At 33.6% G+C, this 23,621-nt stretch overlaps 1 protein-coding gene across 1 annotated transcript in view; it reads right to left on the bottom strand.

Annotated features, from left to right (window-relative positions):
- The window catches only part of LOC129957447 (neuropilin and tolloid-like protein 1), a 254,105-nt gene that overhangs the window by 163,170 nt on the left and 67,314 nt on the right, over window positions 1-23,621 (bottom strand). The gene's annotated exons all lie outside the window — the stretch shown is intronic.

Genomic DNA, 23,621 nt, shown 5'->3' with positions numbered 1-23,621 from the left:
ACTTTTTTATTGTACTTATAATTAAAAAAAGAAATGTGAACATTTTGAAGAACAAAACTAAAACGTTAAAGTATGAAGCGCTGAAAATAATTCAATCAGAAAATCAAGCCGCAATGAATATTGTTTGGGGAAAAAAATCTCAAGCGTTCATCAAATAAATAAATTAAAAAAAATACTTAATCAAAACGTATCCAGAAGGTTCCTTTAACCCTTTCTAGGGCCGTGGGAAGTATGCTTCCAACCAAATTTATCCATCTTTGTATGAAATTATGTAGGTTGGCACAAGTTCAGACAAATTTTTTTATTTAGAAAGACAGAAACTTAGATGCTTCAGTTCTTTATCTCACACAAAATGACGTGTCTTGGTTTGTTACTTAATTATTAATTAACCAAATTAATTAATGAATCAAATTAAATTTATCTAATAAGCTAAATGAATCCATTTTCTAATTCTAGTTTCACGCCTCAAAATATTTTAACATAATATGACTAGAAAAAAATGGCCCTTTAAAGGATTAAAATACAATTTAATACTAAATACGATCCTCAGTGATTATTATTCACTATTAATTAATTATAATTTTTAATAAATTGAATATAATGCAAAAAAGTTTAATTTAAATTGGACGAAAACATCTGGCAACAGTCTGGTATTTATTTCATTCCATCGTCTAAAATTAAATTCTTTTGTAATGTATTCATTTTGTTGATTCTTTGAAATAATAAATGTTATTGAACAGATAGCTTTTGTGAAATGAAATGAAATTTCTACTACGAAAACATTTCAAATGTTCCTCATCAAACAGACAACAACAAAAACCAACTGATATAAGGAGTTTAAATCATTCGCCGTCCTCTCCTATCAGCGAAAATTTCTATTTTTCGCCGCATTTGAACAAACAAAAGTAAAAACTCAAACAAGTAAACATTTAAAAAGCGTTTTTAAACGTTTAAAAGTCTTTAAATGTAGAAAAATGCTTGAAATGCGTTACGGCCGTCCTGCAGAAATTTTTACTTGAACGCGCTAGACGCGTTATGGACGACGAAGAGGTTAAACATAGCAACAACAACAAAAACAACAACAAAAAAAAACCGTCAGTGATTTGGTAGACCATCCAATTCGCTTAACAATCAGGATAATGATAAGTTCAGTAAAGTTGTTGCTTGCATTTTAACAATAGGGGACATTGATAAACAAATTATTTTATCATTTGATTCCTATCAAGCAATTTTGAAAGAATATTTAGAATTCAGACGCTCGCTTCTCAAGTTTTTGCAAGAACTTGGTAAAAAGATGCTTTCTTGCTTTCAAAACGGCGTTATTACGATGATGAAACCTAAATATATGCTATTGATACAGCCATCAAGTAAACGGACTTGAAAGGTGAAGCAAGATTTGAGGATTCTTCTCCACACCAGAATGTCAATAAATATTAGTTGAGTGACTTTGCATCGCATTTAAAAATATTTTCATTATACGTTATGATAATAAAGTAAAATCGTTAGCAGAATAGGGAAGCCTTGAATTTCAAAAAAATCTCAGCTTTAACAAAAGAACATATTGCAGAGACACCTGTTTGAATCCAAGCTCTGAGCTTCGATTTCCAAAAAATCGAAGCTCAGTTATATTAAAACAATTTTAAATACTTTTTAATTTTAAGGTGGCCCAAAAATTATTTTTATTTTGTAATATTCTCAGAAATTACTGAGGGGAAGGGGAAATTTTTTCGCATAATTTTTGATTAAAAAATTTTTAAACAACGCTCTGAGAAGCATATCTCCTGCCTTAAAGTATGTATGTGCAAAATTTGATATTAATAGGTCAAAAATAAATATGATTTTCAAATTGTTACAGTTTGTGAATAAAGATTTTTGCTTCGTGATATTTACAAAAAGAGTGTTCGGCCGAAACCTTTAATTAATAAAATATCTATAATTTATTACATATGATGCCATTTTATTTCCATTTCCTTTGATCTAGTTATTCGAATCATCACATAATGGAGAGATATAAAATCATTTAAGTAAACAATTAGCTGAGGAACGATGAACGATCAATCGTTTAATATAGAGTTGAACAAATCAAACCGATATCAAACGCTATATTAGGAAACAATCTTTCAGACTGCTTAGATAACATTTTGCCTCATGTTGATTTTACTTTCTCGTATACGGAATATAGAGAAAGTACTGTCATCAACAAAAAATTCGAAATCTAAATTTTCACGAATCTCCACTTTTCAGATTTCTTTGAGTTCGAAAAACACATTCCGGCATCTAAACTTTCTCAATTCAGACATTTCTCAAAAATGTTGTCCGTTTCTCTGCCTGTGAGAAAGACATCTCAAAAACGCTCTGAACTAGGAGGAGGAAATTTGATGTACGGACTTTATACCAAACGCATAGATTTCTATCAAATTTGGAACGCACTTTATTCAGAGGAAGTCTGTCTGTCCGGCTGATCGAAAATAAGTTAATATGATAACTTCAGAACGAAGAGCGCTGGATGGATAGAATTGAGCACACAGATTGAACATCTGTATTGTAGACATCATTCAAATTTGGAGCCAAATCCAACAAGAGGTTGGCCATCTCTCAGTCTATACTTTCAGACGCTTGCAAGTGCGATGACTCGAAAATGCCGAAACTTAAGCATATCAAATTTGGTATGCGATTTTGTGGCTGCAGTGACAATGCTGCGACAGAAAGTGTTTAGAAAGCAAATTCCTATTTATGAGAGAGCGTGCTAGAAAGGTTTAGGGAGACCACTCCGCGCTCGTTTCAAACCTATTTTAATTTGCATATTTTTGCAATGAACAATAGTAGAAATAAATTTCTGGGATAAGGGTGGACAGACTAGATGCGACAGTATGGGAACACTAATCAACAGTGGTAAAGAACGGACAACATTCATAACATAATATAAATTTCATTGTTACGAACAGTATTAAGAGAATTTCAAGATACAGCTTTCAGCACAAATCCCTCTATCTGTACGAATGAAATAGGAGTGAATAAGTAACTGCTCTACGTTAATAAATGCACCTACTAACACGGGTACTGGCAAAATTAAGTTATAGAGAATAGTACAAATGGAAATGATGCAGAAAATAGAGGCGTTGACATTACATTTTTATGACTAGTACGAATCATTGTCTGAGGGTCAAGTGATGGATGCCATTTGCCCCCTCTTATCGAAGTACAAAGTTCATGCTTATAGCTCACTGCACTAACTGACCGACAGACAGGCGTTCATTCCAAAAATGTGTGTAGGATGCAAGGAAATCTGAAAGTTTCGTCCAAATGTTAAAGTCGAAAATTTTGATGATTACAATCAGAGCCGGAAGAAACCTTTTAGGGGTCCTCAGACAATGCAGATCTAGATTTTATATTTCTCCTACAAACTTTTAAAACCAAATAATGTGCATCGATTTTGATTTAATCGTTATATAATTTTTCATACATTTTCTTTAAACCTGATACCTGGTATTAGCACTTATATGAAATCAAAATGTAATCAATTTATTTCGTTAACTGCTAATTTAGTTGCGCAAATATCAAAATAGTGCATGGTTTTCGACGATACACAACTGAACAGATTTGTTTTTCAAAACTTTATCGCATCTGAAATGAAAATTTTATTATGAAACTTCGTCTTTAAGAAAATGAAATATCATATACATGAAATTAGAAAAACGAAACACTTTTATTAATACATAAAAATGTTCTATTTTAAACATTTTTTACTTTTCACTTTTTAATTTCTAATTCAATATTATAAACGTTATGGTTACTTGCGTTCATTATTTAGTGTTAACCTTTTTTCAAAACTTGTAACAGATGGCTCCCCAGATATGAGATAAAACTGTGATTGATCCGAATATCTGGTATTAAAGTATCGTAATGTCATCAAGATGACCCAATTCTACAGATTTTGAAAACTGTTTGTCTGTCTGAAAATCAGATAAAAATAAATAACAAAACCAGTAGTCTTCTCAAAACTTTTTCGCATACTCTCTAATAAAGATGAATTTGTATTTCAGATGCCATCCGCAAATGATTGCAGACAAAATTTAATACAGAATTGCGTGTCTCAAAATCATATCAAATTTAATATATTTAAGGCATTGCGTTTTTATCTCTTTAACCCGCTTACATGCTTATGAAAATACAGACGTCCAATCCCTGGTAGGATGTAGCACCAAATTTAATAAGTGTCTATATAATAGTTGCTAAATCTATATGCCGAATTTTCTAGCTCTCTTCGTTTTGCAGTGACCGAGTTAACGTATATTCCAACTCGTGGGGGCCTAAAATGATTGCATTCCTCAAAATCTCGAGTTCGAATTTTTTGAAGCTTACAATATTTTTTTCTAGTCTTCTTATGCGAGAGAGTAATTATTGTTTTATTAAGATAAAAAAGTGAAGCGAAATGAAAGCGTTTGAAGCTAAACTCAAAAGTGATCGGCGATTGACTATCGGAATACAAAAGTGAAGCGCTTCCTTGCCTTTCGCTATCTATTTGAAAGGTGCCACCCTGCCGAAGGGAGGGACGAGTGTGCGTGTAGGTGTAGGTTGAAAAATTTTCGAGAAGAAGGCTTCGGACAATAAATCGTTTGGGAGATGGGTCGGAGGATCATCCATAAATTTTGTTCACCCCGAACACATAAATCGCCCGGCATCGTCCTATTAAGCGGGGGTGTTTCAGACGGGAATTCTAAAGGAACAAAGAAGAAGCGAGCTTCACTTTTATGAAACGTTATTTTCACTGCAACAGTGCTTTATAGTGACTTTTTTTTGGGGGGGGGGGATATCGGTATTTGCCTATTCAGTTCCATTTTTTAGAAAATTTTCGTTAAATTTGAATTTTATGTTTATAAACATTGAATTTTGTAATCGATTTTTCATATACATTCCTGGTGGAACAGAAGTTGAAAATTTATTACATCTTTGTCTTCTTGATAACAACAAACTGTTTTAATATTTTCAGAGCCAACTGATTCATTTATTTAGCGCAGTTTGAATTCATATGAATGCTGCTGCCTCATTTTGAATGTATGTAAGAAATTCGTTTCGAATTCCGTATTGTTTAAGGTAATGAATCTTAAATTAAAAAGTAAATGGGAAAAATTATTAAAATAAAAATTTATAATTTTAAGACATTAGCAAATATTTTGGGGAAAAAAAAAGTGCTTCCAATTGTTTCATTTTTTTCTTTCAGTTCTCGTAATTCAAAAATGTGTCTCTCTCGAGATGCGGACGAATTTTTTCGAGTACGAAAAATACCTTCTTTAGAATTATGTATGTCAATGTACAGTGAGATTAAAAAAAGGTGAACCACTATGATTGATATAGAAAATGTTTTATTTCAAATGCATGATAATATAAAGTATTACAATTATTAAATTATAAGTAAAAAAGTATTAAAGTATTAATATATACAATTATTAACTTATTCATGTAGGATGTAACAATGTTTAATTAAATCAAAATGTATAAAGAAATAATTCAAATAAAACAGAAAAGCAACAAATTTCTTTCGTCAAAAAAAGTAAACAGAGAACACTGATACCAATAGAAAAAAATGAATGTTTTGTCTGCAGTCCTTTAGATTTATCACCGCCTTTAAAAGTTATTCTACGACAACTTGTTTCAACTCTTCCTTGTGAGAAATAATTCCTGGCATTTTTCTCAAGATATGTCAATTTTTTTCAATCTCAAGATATGTTTCTCAAGATTTTTAAAACGATAGAGCAACCCTTCTTTCACAATATTTGACGTGTGTTTGGGGTCGTTATCATGTTGGAAAATACAGTTTCGTGACATTCCCAAATTCACAATTCTAACCACGGTGTTATCTTTTAAAATATTTAGGTAGACTATTTTGTTCATCGTCGATTCGACAAATTCTAAGACCGAATTTTGCAGTCGCCATACTCCACCTCCATACTCAAATAGATCCATCCCCCCCCCCCCATGTTTAATTCTCTTAAATGAATACTTATTACTGGATTCTTTGGTTTCAATTTTTTTTGAGAGCTTCTGTATGCCAAAAAATCCATTTTTTTCCATCACTAAATAAAATATTATTCCAAAAATCTAAAGGTACTTTTTGGCCAAATGCAGACGCACTACTGTATCAGTAAGTTGTCTTGGTCTTCCTGTTCTCTGAATACCTTTGACCCATCTGTATTTGGAACATTTGTCAAAAATTTTCCTCACTGTGCCGTGTCTTCTTTCACTCCTTTTTCCTATTTCACGTACGGATTTACCACTTTCCTTCAAGGTTATTATCAGTTTTTTTGTTTTTTTTTCGTTTCTAGTGCTGTTTGTTTTTCTATCACTAAATCTCTCAGACTTTTCAGAAATTTGCATAAATTCAGGCAGAATATAAAACTAACTTCTATTAAGAACCTCTAATAAAAAAAGGCTTTTTTATAAAAAACATTTCAAGGAGAAAGAGTTACGAGTGTTTACTTTTTTGGCGCCTAAAATTGGATGATCTTTGGTTCAAATCGATTTATTCCTTCTTGCATTTTATTTTAATTGAATGCTTACAAGATGTTCGATTCTGCATAATAATTTATTAATTGTATACATCTACTTCATAATATAAGTCAATAGCATATTTGAAATAACACATTTTCTAAATAATTTGTGGGTGTTTACTTTCTTTTGACTCTCTCCCTATTTCTGCACACGGTGGCTCTAAGACAAAGTATATTACGAGGATGAAATTCGGTAAACGCCCTTCGATATATTTACACTTTCAAATCACAGCTAGTTTACTATTTGCTGTATAAAGCAGAAAACAAATGCACTTTCGAAGTCCTTCACTTTGACTCCTTGGATGCAAGCTCCGATGAAACTCTAAATTTTTGAATTTAAAGCCATACTCTAAATTTAAACTAGCTTATTGATATTTTTGAGCTATCTTCTTCATTTGTGGCATTCCTCGCAAGCAGATGTAAAATATTTATCCTTCTCATTCGATGGGGTGTTTTTTTTTGTTAGTTATTGTACTCGCAGACAGATGACTCCAACTATTTCGAGTGATCTCCCGAACATTCTCTTGCATATTCTCTAATAATGGTGTTCTCATCCCCCCCATCCCCCCTAGCAAAACATCGTAAGCCTTGGGACTGGATTACCGCATCATATTTGAAGAGCATTAGGAAATATTAGCCTTTGGCGTGAATTTAGCATTTTTACTGAATTGGTTGTGTGATTCTTGGCGACTTTTTTTTTTGGGGGGGGGGGAGCGATTAATCCCTGGCAGGCGGGTAATGTACGAAAATCGTATTTGCGTTTTAAATGGGTTTTTCTAAACTAATTGTAATTAAATTTTGATGCAGAATGACGATTGCAATGACAAAATCGTGCATCAGATTTAATAATATTCGTCGTTGTGTTTTTGAGTTATCGCTTTAATATACCTCTAAAAGTACAGAGCCACCAAGGTACCATTACTCTATTCGATTGGGGTCAAAATTTATTAGTTGTCTACACTAGAGATTTTCATTCTGTCTACAGAATTTTATTCCTCCAGCTCTTTTTATTTTGTAGCTATCATGCTAACTTGCATTCTAGCAACCGGCATAGAAATTTCTAAATAAATTTTGTTCAACATTTGATGAAAATCTACACATTTGGGGTAAACCTATACCGAAATGTGTCAGCGTTTTTGAGTGCTTTGCCACAGAGAGACAATACTAAAACTGTGTTCTTCGAACCCAGGAAGATTTAAAACGTAGATATTTATCAAAATCTCGATTTCGAATATTTTAGCGAATGCTTTCTCTATGACCTATACACACACATATTATATATATACACATTTATTTTTAAAAAGGCAGATTTAAAATATTTATTTCTAATGAACGACTGTTGATCGAGGCACATACTTCATCGGAGAAAAGGAAGTTCATTACTTTATCTTATGCATTCGAATAATACCGGCAAGAACGGCCCTCTTGTTTGTTACAGCGTGAGATTTCGTAGATCTTAAAGAAAGTTCATCAGATAACCCTTCAAGATCTTCGAAATGAATGGCTACAGAACTGTTATTTCAAGTGTGGCAAGAAACGGACTTACAGTTCGCTATTTTCGGCATAGTAAATTTAACTCATACCGAATCCATTTAATGAAATTATGAACTTTCCTCTTTCCGCTGAAATATCGTGTCTGGATCTAAAATTAATAAATTTGAAACGTTGAGGTGCATCGACATCTCCAGCTCAAATGCTTCGACATTCCTTTTGCGTAATTTGTATACCACAATCTAAAAAACTCGAGAGTTGCGAATGTTCAATGGAAATTTCTTGCCCGGGGCGCAAAATGGTGCTCAAGATTTATTGGGATGCACAACAAAAGCCCCGTTGGTCAGCTCTTCGGCCCACTCCATAAAAGCTCCTCCTGATGGATGGTTCCACGATTTTTATTCGCAGATGGAAAAACTTTTGCTCCCTCTCGGAAAATATTATATTTCGGATTCTGAGAAATGGGACTGAGTGCAAGATGCTTTCAGTTTCCTGAGTGGTTGCTTATTGAGAGAAACATTTTCGTAATGATATAAGAATATAATAGACGCACCTTCCTTTCCAAACTTCCGCATCGCGAACATGCACGGTTTGCCTTATAAAGAATTCGGGTCTCGAGCCTGGAACCCTTCACGCCCGAAATAGAGCTCTTATCCTTAAACTAGCACGGATCTCAACTTAGTTATTAGATGTTAATGGCTGGCCAAGTAAAACGATTCTTTGCACAGCCCGTTTCATAAAAAAACGCCTTCATCCTTTGATTGCGAATTTTCATAAATGAAAAGATATAAAAACCACTTAAATTTTATGCAAATTTTCATTTTCATGAAAAGATGAAGAGAATAAATTCCGAAAAAGCAAATGTATCGGATTTTTTTTTCATAGAATTTTTAACAGACAACAAGATGTGGTCAAATAACCCTCAAGGACCTATTTTTATTCAGAACTATTTAAGTTCATTTTAAAAGATTGAGAAGTCTATAGATACCCCTTAGTTTTCTGAGGATTAACCCGGTATCTTACCATTCAGTTTCTACGGCCCATCAACCGCATTTGCACGGCGCGTCATTGATGAAATTTGACTAAGAACCTCTGTCCATACTGCAGTTTTTAAGCAAATATACGGAAAATAAACTATTTTCTGATAAAATTGATAGAAAAATTATTTTTATTTTTCTCTCATACTCAATACGATAGACAGAATCCTGCAATAGTTTGGCGTTTTCAGAGGGCAAATGTTTAAATAGAAAACAAGTCATTGATTGAAACAAGTCATACTCATAGATTTGAAATAATGAGTGGACGGATTCCAACCCTACTCTGGTGCAAGAGAAGGTAAAAACACGCGACTTGTGGTTAGAATTTGCATTCGTTGTAACCGCATTCTGCTTTCTCCATTATATTTCAATGTAAAATTATTTATTGCTTTTAACTGTGAAACTTGAAAGCTTCTTTAAGCCACGGTTCACTTTTGCTGTGCAGCTGGATGAAAAGAAAGAGCTTAAAAGAGAGAGTCCCGTATCATTTCATAGTTATTTACAACAAACATATGCTATTTTATCCATTTATCAATTAAATTTAAAGCACAGTTCAACTCATTGGTGACTGACGAGGTCAGAGCACGAAGTTTGTTGTCAGGCAACAGAGAACCTTGATACTGACTGACATGTCCTGACAAGAGATATTGTATGAGTCGTTGGTGACTGACGCGATCTGGGCGAAACGAAGATTTTTAGTGCTTAATTATTTAAACTTCCTAAAATCATAGTAAAACTGTCCCGTTTTTAACCCATTCGTTCATAATGGACATAATGCAGAGAAGTTATAATTAAAACGAGCTTCGAAAGAAAACTCCCGACTTTGATGCAGATTAACAACTTTTAAGAAATCTATTTGCGTGATATATCTCTAATAATACGTGATTTCAAACCATAGAATATCACCCATTTCTTGATGACTGATGCGGATGGACCCTCTTATGCTCCTAGATAGAGTGTTCTCCTCTCGACTTTCACGTGCAAATTTACAATAGAGCACATTTTGTTTTAAGGTATGTAATGAAGCAAATAATATCGAGGATACATTGGGTTGATTCAATTCAACATTGGATGCACATTTCGTGTGCGGTGTTATCAATACATGCATGTGTCGCCTGATGTCAATGCCCGCACACGAAATTTCATTTATTTAGCATTTTAAGTTTTTGATTTACAGCGTCTATATATTGGCAAATAGAAATGGTCTGAAATTCTGATATACAATCGTATGTTGTAGTCGTAACTCGTTGTTGTTCGTGTATCCATGCATCAAAATGTTATGTACTCTTTCTATGGGAGGGATAATGTATTCTCCTGTATTATCATACATTTATTTCCAAGTTAAGAAACTAAGGAATGAAATGGAAACAACAAAGAAAGTAACAAGCAAAATAAAAAAGAAAAACTCTTTCGAGGGAGAGTACATTTTTAAAGACTGCACTTCAATGCAATCTGCAGGAGAGAGCCGGTTACAGTGACTCAAAGAAAGCACGAATCAACAAAAGGTCAAAGAAAAAAAGCAGAGAAGGACGAAAAATAACGTCAAAAATACAATCGCGAATTGAAAGAATACGCCGATTATCTAAGAATTTAAAACTCGAAGACATTTTACCTAAAAACTAATAAGCAAAGAGAAAATAATAGATATTCAGAATATTTTTAAAAAGTGATTTGTCTGACGAGAAATTTAATTTGATTCAATTTAGTTATAGAAAAAATTCTGAAATGTCTGTCATTCAAAGATCTGGTCGAAATGAATACAATTGAGTATTTTAGGAAAATGAATTGTTATTAAGAATTTTATGGAAAAACTAGCAGCCTTTAGTGACTGACTGATAATGGCGATACTGATTATCTTGGGCGTTAAACTATTAATACGGAATCATTGTTCAAAACTCATCTCATTATTATATAAGAAAATATGAATTTAACAGATTCCGTATGCTACAAATGATTGAGCGTACAACTTAAAATATCCATTTACTACGAAATAAACACGGAAATGAAAATCCTATTTAGGAATTTGTATTAAAAAAAAAGCAAAATTTTATCGTAATATTTACATTAATAAAATCGGGTGAAGGAATGGTTTTAATGAAACAACGAAGATAGTTTGCATTTCAACAGAAATTTTTTAAAATTTTTAATTGGATGCACAATTTTTAACTATTAAAATAAGAGAAAAATGTCTGTTGAAATGCAACTGCCATCATTGGAAGATAATTGTTTCAGTTTTTAAATCAAGGATTTAAAAAAAAAAAAAAAAACTGGAGTGGAAAAAAAAAACTGTTTTTATTAGAGAATTTAATAAGACATAATTTAAGAACATTAAACACAGATTTAATCTTTCAATATAATATTTTAATTGAATTTTGGACTGCAAAATGTTGACAGGGATTTTTTTGGCCTGAAGAACACTGCGAAAAATTTCATGAGTATCGAATAAAAACTGCAGATTCTATTTAAAGACAAACAAACATAATTTTTACATATATAAGATGTTCCCCAAAAAGTGGAGAAAGCTTTTATTTCTTTAAATATTGCACCTAGATATATACTTATAAAGTTTCCTTAAATAAGAAAGGCAACTGTATGCGCTCTGCTCTATGATATACGATAGTAAAAAAAATTACATCCATACAGTATTGGTGAAGTCCTTTGACTGTTACACCAGCTACACGAATAACTGCACGATCGAAGGCGAGAATTTCACTATTGGGCTTACCTTAGATAAAATCTTTTTTTTTTCTTTTCGAAATAATATAATTTGAACAGAGAAATATAGCTTTAATTGAGTGGAAACATTTATTTTCAAAACTATTACTTTTGAAATGGTGAAACTCCATTCTTCATCATCAGTGGCAATTTTATATTAATACTTTCATGGCATTTTTAGAATTTCTTTGCTAGTTTTATATTGTATAACAGAACGCTGAATGGTAATGGATATATTCAATTAATTTTGAATTTACATTATATTTGAACAAAGGGGTGAATTAACATTTGGAGCACGCACTCTGTAGACTTTAACCGACCCATTCAAAGGGCCTATCTTTAAGTAACCAATGACAAAGTCGAGCACATATGTTCAAGTGTTGTTAAAAGAGTACAGCTTTGTATAGGTGTTCACTTTGAACAATTGTTTAAGTATTTCAATTAATACATTATCTGATCCTTTTTTAAAATTCAATAAATGTTAATGAATGAGTTTTTTTTTTCTTTTTTTTTTTCGAATTCTCTTTTTTAATAATGTTTCGTGATGTTCATATTGTCCCTGAAAATTGCAATGGAAGTTTCGTTTATGAATTTTATGCAGACAGATAGAAGATATGTCCAGAGAAAAAAGATTTTTAATGATGTAGAACAAATATTGCAAAAATTTATTTCATGCAAGCTCAGGAAATCCGCAACTATTTTTATTGTGCGAATACTAGTCTAGGCTACAATATTTCAGATTTGACCCAGATTTTGGCAGCATATAAAATTATGTAAGAATTTCACTTTTATTTACAAGGATTCATGGTCATTTCCTCTTCCACAAACCAGAGATATGGATTCTTGCCTCAGAGAGGCCGCGATGGCCTGGTGGTTCAAAAAGGACCAGGTCCGCCCTAAAATATCCCTAATATTGCTTCAAAATGAGACGTTAATACAACTAAACTAAACTATTCTTGCACCAATGTTGCTTCATCCTTTTCCAAGGTCATCAGGATTGAAATAGTGGTACTGCAAAGATAAGTGATGCTTGTAGCAGAAAATTTATTTTTTCACCCTCGCAATTTTATTCTGGCTTGAAAATTGTAAATTACACAAAAAACTTCATCTTCCAAGCACCCACTGGTACCCAATCTGTCCCACACGGTGCCACTGAATATTGTTTAGAACATTCGATCGTTTAAGTCATCTCCTGCGGCGTTATATAAAGAAACTGGATAAAAACCTTCTAAAAGAATGATCCGACTTCGTAACTTTCTTTTGTTTGAAACGCCGACAGTATCTCCCTCCCAACCCTTTCATCCCGTCAGAATAGATCTCTAAATTTTGCCAAAGAATTTCTCAGGTAAACAATTGGCCTTGAGGCCCACGTCCCCACGGAAAGGAGGGTGCTCGAAGAATTTATTCCACCCTGTCAAAAGAATTCGGCCGATAACGAAGAGGAGCGACAATGCAAACCATCTTCGGGGAATCGTTTTTCTTCGTCATCCCCCTCCGCTATCTACAGACGGTAAGCCCTTTTTAAGGGTCACGTGACAATTCAGGCGGAAGTGACGACATGTCACCATGGAAACGGTTAATAAGTGGCAACGTTATTCGGGAAGGAAAGAAGGTTTGCAAGTTTCCGGATTGAATAAAGTTCAACCGTTCGGGAATATTGAATTGCGAGTTGCTAAAGATACAGGAACAAATAGCTGAAGCACCCACCTCTATCCAGCAACGAAACAAAGTTTCCTGCCCTATCCTTCTAAATGCAGAGGGCTTCAAAAGTATTCCCTTGAAAAGAGATGGCCGTAACTCCCTTGGAAACGAGGACAGAAAGCAAAAGTTTGGACATCACACAGAAAGAAGCTTAACCTTTTGTCTGTGAACGTAGTAATTGCTGCGTTAGAATAGACGAGTTGTGCTGGTCACCTTCGGCAATCAGCTTGTGTACCCAGACATTTGGAACTTCCATTTATTGGCTGTCAGATAATTCATATAGAATCATATTATATTTACCTTATTATTTGATAAAACTAAAATATACGAATTCAAATGAATCGGTTTACTGCAAATGAAAAAGTGTATATATTAGGAAATGAAAAAGAAAGTGAAACTCCTACTTCGGTGTTAGTAATTGCCAAAAGCATGCCTTTGAAGGTTTCGACAGATCAGTTTTAATTCCGTCGTCACCTTAAAAAAACCTATTAAATTAATTGTGTATCAAATTAAATTTTAAAAAAAGATTATTAAATTTAAAGGAAAAATTGCGCGGAAATAAAATGGATGTCATTAAAAGATTTTTTTTGAGAGTATTCGGAATCGAAAAATACATTTTTGGAATGATGTCTGTCGGGACAGTCATTCAGAAACGATTTAAGCAGAAAAGAGTGAAATTTGGAATGCGATCTTTGCACCAAATTTGGAGGAAATCTATTCGTCTAACTTTTCCAGTACAGACGAATACGACAATTGCGGAAAGTAAAGGGCTCATGCACAGGGCTAATATCTAAAGTGTGGATGGGAATGAAATTATGATCCAAGCGTAAAAAAATGAGTCACTAAACAAGATGTTGAGAAACAGGGTAGAAGGGAGTCGTGAGGCCTCTTTAAAGATGATCTCATATTTTGTGTGTGTTTAGATGCGGTATTGTGTTTGTGCCCCATTTGCTATATGTGTAAATAAATAGTCACACTTTTTCCTAAGTGCTGCTCGTAGAAGGACCTTTATTGCAAATAGATTGACGGATCTGTTGGTCTGGAGATACGCATCAAGCGTGATAAAACAAAGAAATGAAATTTAGCAAGCTGTCTTGATACTAAAGTTATTATTCAATGCCAAATTTGGTTTTAAATGTTTGCTAAGGAAGTAAAGTCTTTCTTACGATACCCGTACGACAGTCTGTGTCCATTGACTCACACAAAACGATGAGGATTCACGAAGATCACTGGCTCACTCAAGGCCCATAATTTCAAGCGGGATAATTAAAGTGTATGCGAGAAAGTTTCTGGGAAACCTTTCAGTCTAAAGTACTCTAGTAAATAAAAAAAAAATTTCTAAATGGCTAACAAAACTTTAGCGATGTCATATATTATTTTTGCTGATATTCACTAGATATTTCATACTGATAATGTAAATTTATGAATATCTTTATGCTGGACGTTTATAAAAATTCATGTCCGTGGACAATATTGTAAGTTCCCAGATAAATTTAAAAAACAAACAAACCCGCCAGCGTCCTGCCTTTAAAAGGCTGGCTAGTTATCGGCACCCATCATCAACTGCTATGAATCATTCCTGTTAAAATGTGTGAAAAAGGAACGGAAGTAATCAAGTAATAGATACTGCATCAGTTTCAGTATTCATTTCATCACATTTTATAAAAGTAGCAAGTTCACCTATTCAGGATATATGAATTAGATTAAAATCTTTTTGTTAAACGTTTAGCGATAACGGCACCTACTGTTGCGAAGCACAAGTAATTTTAAACTTTAACCCTTCATTCATTGCTTCGTTGACATTCTAGTAAACGAAAGTATTAAAATCGTCGGCAAAGACTTACGGAGATTTCGATGGATCACCGTGTTTCCGACCTCTTCGAATTATGTTTGCCTGTGTGTGAACATGAGAACGAGAAAAATTAAATTTCGTGCATGGTTTTTACACCAAGTTTGTATATTCCTAACAAATTTTGAAAAAAAAAAAAAGAAAAAAAAAAGCTTTTTATAAAAAATCTTATCTGTCTGCCTGTCCATCCGAGACATGTAAATAAAATATTTACAAAAAAAAAAAAAAAAAACTATTTGGATAAAATCATGAGTGCTGATTTATTGTCAAAATGTAGATCTGCATCAAATTTTGAATTGAATTTATTTTCTAGTCAACCGTCCCTCTGCCCGTACGTTCACGTGCATCGAAAGGCGCGGGAGCTCAAAAAACACGCCATAGATGAATGTCATCTGGCACGTGATCGTGTTACGAAAGTTCTGTTCTAATGAGCTTCTATTCCAAATTCCTGCTTCAGTCAGTCGTATAGAAGGATTAAAATTTCACATTCGATTTCCTTGATAACACTGCGAAGCACAAAACTCTCATGGGCGGAACTCTAAAAATAAAAATCTAAGTATTCGTTGTGTAGAGGAATCACAGTTTTTAAGCTGGAGGAGAGGAAAATAGCATTTATTTTAGGAATTTGTAATTATATTTCCGGAAGACCCTTCCCTATGGCTATTTTTTTCGTACTCGGAGATTTCGTCAAAGAACGATTTAGAAGATTACCGAATTGAACAAATCCTTTTTTGATATTATGCTTGTCTGTGAACGCGGTGCCTTCACCCTGCATTTGCTGAATTCTATCAAATTGTGAACGAAATCAGTTCAGAGGAAATTCGTTTATCAAGTAGTCCGAAGGATAGTGAACATGATATCAACCAAATTTATAAAGCTAAATGAATAGAATTTGGTAAATTGATTTAGTATCTAATACGGAGATTTCTATCAAAACCGAGCGACATCCTTTAAATGTTTGTCCGTCAGTCTTTTTTCGTATGCACATTAACACGATCACTCTAAAACGCAGTTGTTTAAATAAATAAAATTCAGTATAGGATTTTTTTTTCTTCTAAAATATCTTCTATGTCAATTCTTGCTTTTAGCTGTCAGAAAAAGAAACCGGGTGAATAATCTAAACTGTAGAGTCTTTTTTTTTAAATACCATATTACGAAATACAAAAAAAAAAATTATATGCGAAATTCTGAGATGAAAGGTACGACGAAGCCTCGTATCATTCACAGCTTTGCTCGAAATATCCTATTTTTACATTGAAGCGAAGGAAAAAAGCGCATTTTGGGGGATACAAGAGTAGAAAAAAGTGATATGACTTGCCTTGCTTGGAATAAACTATAACTTCTGCAGCATATTTACCTTTAGGAGAATCCCATCACCCCTGCAGTTGTTGGAAAGAAAAAAAAAAAAAAAAAAAGGTTTTCAGAATCCTTTCGATTCCACTCAAAACGTGGGGGGTGAAGTCTTCGAAATGAGATCTGAAAAGCCGGCCCATTCATCCCACGGCCATCTTTTGTGGTCGCTTCACGTCGAAGGATTCTATTCAAGAGTCGCTTTGGGTCGATGACCTCAGACAATGGCAAGACACTCGGATTGTTTCTGGCATTACTTCTCTGGAGGGAGCAAAAGAATCCATTTAGCAAACAAGTGTATCTTTCTTCCTTTGATTTGTTACTTGGTTGCCTCGCACTTACTGGGTGAAACAGCCAGAATGTTCTCTCTTGCCGTTTCTCGTATATTTCAACGGACCACCGGGACTGGTCTCCTCAAAACCGTCTCGCACGCTTTCTAATCAATGCGTTATCCCCGAGTACGCCTAGCATGCCAGTGGCATACAATAGTTACAAAATAATTATCTTTCCGATGCATTTAATGTTTTGACTGAAACGGTCGTGTGGTCAGTGTTTTGGCGATAGACTGTTTGTCGAAGGCCCATAATATCCGAAAATGGAATTCGGTGTTTTAGAAGCGTTCATCCCAACCGACTGAAACAGGAATGTGGCCGAGAACTTTGCTTGTAGTCAAAAAATCACATACATTTGAATATTTAAGTCGTTGTGTTTTTGAAAATGATCGCGCTTGCATGCTTCCGACAGGCGCTCTACCTCCCGTTGGATTCGATTCAAAATGTGTGGCACATCTATGCTACAGATGTTCAATCTGTGTGCCGAACTTGATTCATCCGACTCTTTTCGTTTTAACTCAAATCCGAACAGCCAGGTAGATTTCATCGGAAGGACCATACAGACTTCTTTAGCTAAAAATGGATAGAAATCTCCGAATTGGATGGCAAAGGCCCGTACATCAAATGTCCAGTTCAGAGCATCTGAATGATTTTTGTCACGAACAAACAGATATAAAGGCTAAAAATATATTTTCCGAACTCGGGGCGATAGGAAGCTTGGCGATTTATAAATATCTCGAGTTCGAATTTTTTTGACGATTTCAATGCCACCCACTTATAAGAAAGTAGAAGCCAAGGAAGGGGTCTCTCCAAAACTTTCTCATAAACTCTCGAATACAGGTGTTATCCCCAATCCCCAGTCGCATAAAATGGAAGCCCCTCTGCTAGGCGATGAACATCACGTGTTTTCAGATTTTTATTTTCAGATCTCCACGTACGAGAGTTTTGGACTTCGTCCTATAGAGCAAAGAAAACCGAATATGCATTTTTTTCATTTTTTAATGGATCAAAATCAAAATGTGACACAGAACTAAAAATGAAGCGACCAGCATCCTTCATTTCTTTTATCGACATTTTTGAGCTATTTCGTTTACTTGCATGTGAAATGATATACGAACAGACGGACCACTCTTTAAATGGTTTTGTTTTAAATGTGACGTGAATCTACTCAAGGTTTTAAATTTAGGTACCCAATTTTAGTCATTTACCTTATCACATATTGTAATTATCTTGTTATGTTGCTATAGCCAGCCAGTCAGCAGACATCTTGTGAATAGATTTGTTTTTAACTATGATAAAAATTTACAAATGTGTTGAAAAAAAATTAAATTTCATCTAACAAGCTACGCTTCATTTTTCGTACTCAGAGAGAAGAGAAACTTGAAAATTCCTCAAAATCGCGAGGTTGAAGTTTTTAGTGATTACAATATTTTCTTTTCTTTTATATATTTTCTTTTCAATGTTTTCTTTTCAATGTTTTCTTTTTACAATATATACTTTTTGTATACGATAAATGAAACATTATTTACGTGATACTTCACAGGCAAGAAAGAGAGAAGAGTTTACATTTGAGCTGACCCATTAAGTCTAAAAATCAATACAGTTTTATAATATTTGTGCTGAGTAGATTATCTCATTTGTCATGCTCTTGAGGTGCTGCTTTTAGAGTCATTAATAGGAAGATGCTTAGTCCTTTGAGAAAATTTTATGTAGGCGAAAAAGACAGAGAAATCAAAAATTTATCAAATTCATCTACTCAGGCGACCAGCTCTTTCGCTTGGACTATTGGTTATATTTGATTTCAGATAAATCGTTTTTTATAACTCCATGTTTATGATTTCCTCTGACTTATCAAGTTTCGTTATTTCAATTGCCTTTCATAAGCTCTGTTTATCGTGTACCTGAATTTTTCTAAAAGAGACTGACATCATAGCGTCATTAAAAACAGAAATATCCGGCTCATTTAAATTTCGCGTCATTGTAACTTTACTTTTGCACTTACGTTTGTAAACTACACAGATATAAAACAAAATCCTTCTTTAAATTTCATCAATGGAAGAAGATCCCGCAGTTAAGTATTTGATGAAATAATGAAAATGGAATGAATTCCAGAACAACAATTATTCTATTGTTGAAAATCAGGCAAACAATATTTTTTTTAAAAAAAATTGCTAAAATTCAGTAAAAATTGTCATGATTATTAAATTAGTATCATTAAAAAACTTTTATATTTTAATACAGATTTTTGTACAATATTTTCTGAAGATATCGTAGAAACATGCTAATATTAAGCATTATTTTTTAAAAATTATAATTATAAATTTTTAAAAAAATCGCTTCAAGTTTCACATTTTTACTCTCCAAGGTATATATGTGCCCATTTGGTAGCTGCAGATTAAACGATATGGCCTATAAAACCTTAACATTCACACGCTCATTTTTTATTAATATAGATAATGTTATGAAAATGAAATTAAAAAAGATTTTACATAGTTTTGGCCTTCCAACTGATATTACTTGATGCATTGCGAAGAAAGTAAAACGAATTAAGTAACTGAAAATGAAAATTCTCCAATAAAAGAGAGAGAATGGAATTAGAGAATTTGCTGCAAGCAATAATATTAGATTTAAAATAATATTGAAATAATCTCCTCTGTTTCAGTTCAAAAACTCATTCATTGTCAAAGCTGCAGAGAGGAAAAACCGTCTCCCTGCTGATCAAAGAAAAAAAGTCTTTGATCTCAGCCAAAAAATAATTAATTAAAAAGACGAGTTAAGTAAATGTGGTTGTTTTGGATCAATAGACACGCTCACATCACTGCCTCAAAAAATTTGAAAAAATGAAGGAATTAAAATGTTATATGAAGTATTTTAATTAAATTCTTTAAAAAAAATTTCTGAAAAAGAGAACAGTTTCTTAAAAATTTCTCTATATTCGACAAATTATCTAAGAAGCATAAAATGAATTTATTTAGAACGATCATTTATTGTTCTCTTTGCTAACGCATCAATATTTTTTTTTACAATAATTGGAAGTGATTCTATAAACAATTGCTGGCTAAAATTCATCCGGGATAAAACTAAGTATCATTTTTTTGCATTATATTTTAACATTTTGTTTCGATATGCATTGAGTCATCACTAACAACCTACGTGCCACATTCCTCAGCTGGACTTATCTGCAGATGCACACATCTACTCTTTTTTACTTTCTCGTATTCGAAGTATAGAAAAAGTACTCAAATAGCCAACAAATTTAAATTCGAGATTTTAAAGAATATTCAAGCTTTAGCCATTTCTGAGTTCCAAAAAGGCATTTTTGGAAAATGTATGTCTATCTGCGAACAAATAACTCAAAAATGCACTGAGCTAGGAGGATGAAATTCAGTTAACGGTCTTCACGTCAAATGTGCAGATTTATTTCAAATTTTGAATACATTGCGATCCAAAGCCATCTCCCCGGCTCTTCGAATGTAAGTTAACACAATAATTATAAAACGAAGAGAGCTAAATGGATAAAATTCGGTGCACAGATTTAACATCTATAGTGTAGACATCAAACACATTTTGACTAATCACAACACAGAGTTGACTGTCCGTCTGTCTATGCTTTCAGAAACATAAATGCTATCATTCAAACACGCAATGACTTAAATATATCAGATCTATATGGGATTTTCTGATTGCCATTTTAGTCCCTTATCAAAATGTTTATTTCAAAGGGTTGGAAAAAAAACGTGTATAAATGGCACATTCGACATTTTTCGGATATTATTACCCCCCTGCCAGGGATTCATCGCCAAAACATCCGCCAAGGATGACACGATAGATTCAGTAGAAACGCTCATCTCAAGCAAAATATTCATTCTTCTAAGGTCACGCGAAACTTTCTCTAGGGCGAGGCCTTATTTGAAAATAGGAGGAAACGTTTTGGAGAGGGTATTTCCCCTGGCTAATGATATGAATACAGCTTATGTTTGTTTTTGTAATGTACAGAAGACTACTGAATACGAACAAAATCTTTTCTCTTTAATCGCTTCAGTCAAAATGTAGTTTGATCTGTATTTTGGTGTAAACATCATATAAAAAAAATTCCAGCGGGTACCTTGCTGTGTTTTCTTCTTATTGCATTCATATAAATGCAAATAAATAGGCCAATATAGATTCAACCAAAAATCTGAACGTCGTCTGCCGGTCTGAATGACGAAAATCGACTGCGATATATTTTGCGAAGACACATTTGTCTAAAATAATTTATCCAAATACTAGTGAAAAAAGAGGACGCTTCTTTTCATCCAGGTACCTCTCTGCCTTTCCTCAGGCATTGAAGGAGCCAGTTTTCCCGTTACAGATTTAGCGAAAAACTGTAATTTATTCTGTCAAACTAGTTTACCTTATGTTTCAAGACTGACAGGTGGACATTTCAGAAATAGGCTCCCGAGCAAGCCGAATGGCAAAATAACATATTTGCAAGAAGATGTCATCCAAAATTCAGCAGAAATATGCAGTGTCGGACTGACCACGAAGTGCATTTCAATCGACTGATTGAATTGAACCATTGTGTTTGATGAGAGGCAAACAATGATTCTTCTTTTACAAAGAGATTCATCGGACATTTCGGAGCATTCTAACAGGCCGGCTCTCTTTGCGACCGGCTGGTTCACGCAGATTCATTTTTCAGGCAGTGAAAAGTTTAAGATGAAATGCATTAAAAAATTTTCGGCAGTGAAAGGCATGAATTGAATGGATGAATTTGAATTCCTGTAGTCCACTAAAACTACTGGAATTCAAATTCAAAAAAAAAAAAAAAATGCCTATATATATTGAAATACAAGGAGAAGGTAAAAATGCCGCTCTAAAATGAATGTCCAAAGACGCCCATTTTTTTAATCCTACTTTTAACGCTGGCAAAAACACGCGATTGATTTTTTTTGTTGTTGTTGGATGAATTTGAATTTCATCATAACATTGTATCGTACTGAAACCAAAGTAAATTTACAAAAAATATGTATTAAAAATAATGAAAAGAATTTTACAGAAATGAAACTGATGTGATTAAAAAGGTAATGTTTTGAAAGTTAAGAAAATGCAAAAACCATTTTTGGGAAGATATGAAATTGGTTTCTACAGGTAAATCTTAGCGATTATTAATCTGATGACGATTCAGCCTGTTTTCGTGCGCATTTAAATCCAGTTTCTAACATCTTGACTGAATGAAGTTCTGAGTGAAACAGCCCACATTCGAGATACTCTAATAATATTTTGCTCCTCCATTAAATAAGTAAATGTTAAATTACCGGCATCTATAAAAGGAAGCAGTCTGAAGTATTTCTATGAAGCTTTGTTTGCAATTGACTGTTGCCATTCGACAATAAATAATAATTTAATTTTTCTGCTGCGTACGTTAGTGGTATATAATATTTATATATTGTAATGTCTTGATCTAGACTGATCAAATAACGAAGCAGAATTTCCAGACAATTCTTTATTTTACAGCCCTATATATACAAAAGAACAACTGGTTCTAATCTGGGTTAAATAAATAGTTATTTACACCTGTAGTAGGAGACACAACAGACGAAGTTGAAGGGTTTTCTTGAAACTCAGTTGGTTCTCGGACTCCGAACTCGTGGGCGTAGTCCAACAGTCTGCCTGCAATTTGTTTCTTCTCTTCTCCTAAAAAAAATCTCCGCACTTTATTTCGGCGCCAATCTCTGCCTCTTAATTTACATTGGTCATTTACAGCTCTCTTTCGGCCAGTTGGGATTCAGCAATATGCTCTCTCTCAGTGGCGCCAGTCGGTCGTGGGAAGGTCCTTTGTGTGAAGCACCTTTCACAACTGACTATTCTGGAACACGGAACTATCACAGTCCTTTCACAATGAGAAACATTTAGTATCCAGATGTTTGAACACCCTTTTCTCTTTGAAGGTACGATCAATACCTCTTGGACGAGGAATTCTACATATGATCTTTCACTGTAGTAGCTAATGAACAGATGCGAGACCACCCAGGTGAAAAGATCCACCTTCTGGCTATCTCGAAGAGTTTAGTATTTAACAGCGTCGGCACAGCTGGCTGTAAATGTCTTATCAGTACTGGGAAACGGGGAATGTTACAATATATAGGGTGTCTCAAAACCCTTGACCGCGGCTTTCTAAATATTGATCATAGACATATATTGTAAGTTAAATAGTTGCGTAAAAAAAGAAAAAAGGTGTAAACTGTTATGAAATCGATTAAAATTTTAGAGGATTAAACTTCGAAAAATAGAAAATGTAAATTTTTTTACTTACTCCATACAAAAATATTTCAAAGAGAAAAATGTGCCCCATCCTCTAGTAAGGTCATGTATAAAATGTCAGCAGTTTATCACAAAAAGTCTCAAACATATGAAACTACATAAGTGCTGACTTAAAGCTCTTTTCGATGCCTGGCTACCAGTTCGCAAAGAGGAAAAATCATGTCGGAGGTTTGCATTTTAAGGGTCGTACATAAATTAATAAAGAAAGCAATGATTGAAGAAATAAATAATAATTTTGCTATTTATTCGTTCAAAAGTTTTAAAAATGTGTAGAAATAATAACTTAAAGCAAAGA

This window comes from Argiope bruennichi, chromosome 2, assembly GCF_947563725.1.
Source record: "Argiope bruennichi chromosome 2, qqArgBrue1.1, whole genome shotgun sequence".
Taxonomy (NCBI): Eukaryota; Metazoa; Arthropoda; class Arachnida; order Araneae; family Araneidae; genus Argiope; species Argiope bruennichi.
Note: the sequence above shows the minus strand (reverse complement) of the source record. Positions and strands in the feature narration are given on the sequence as shown.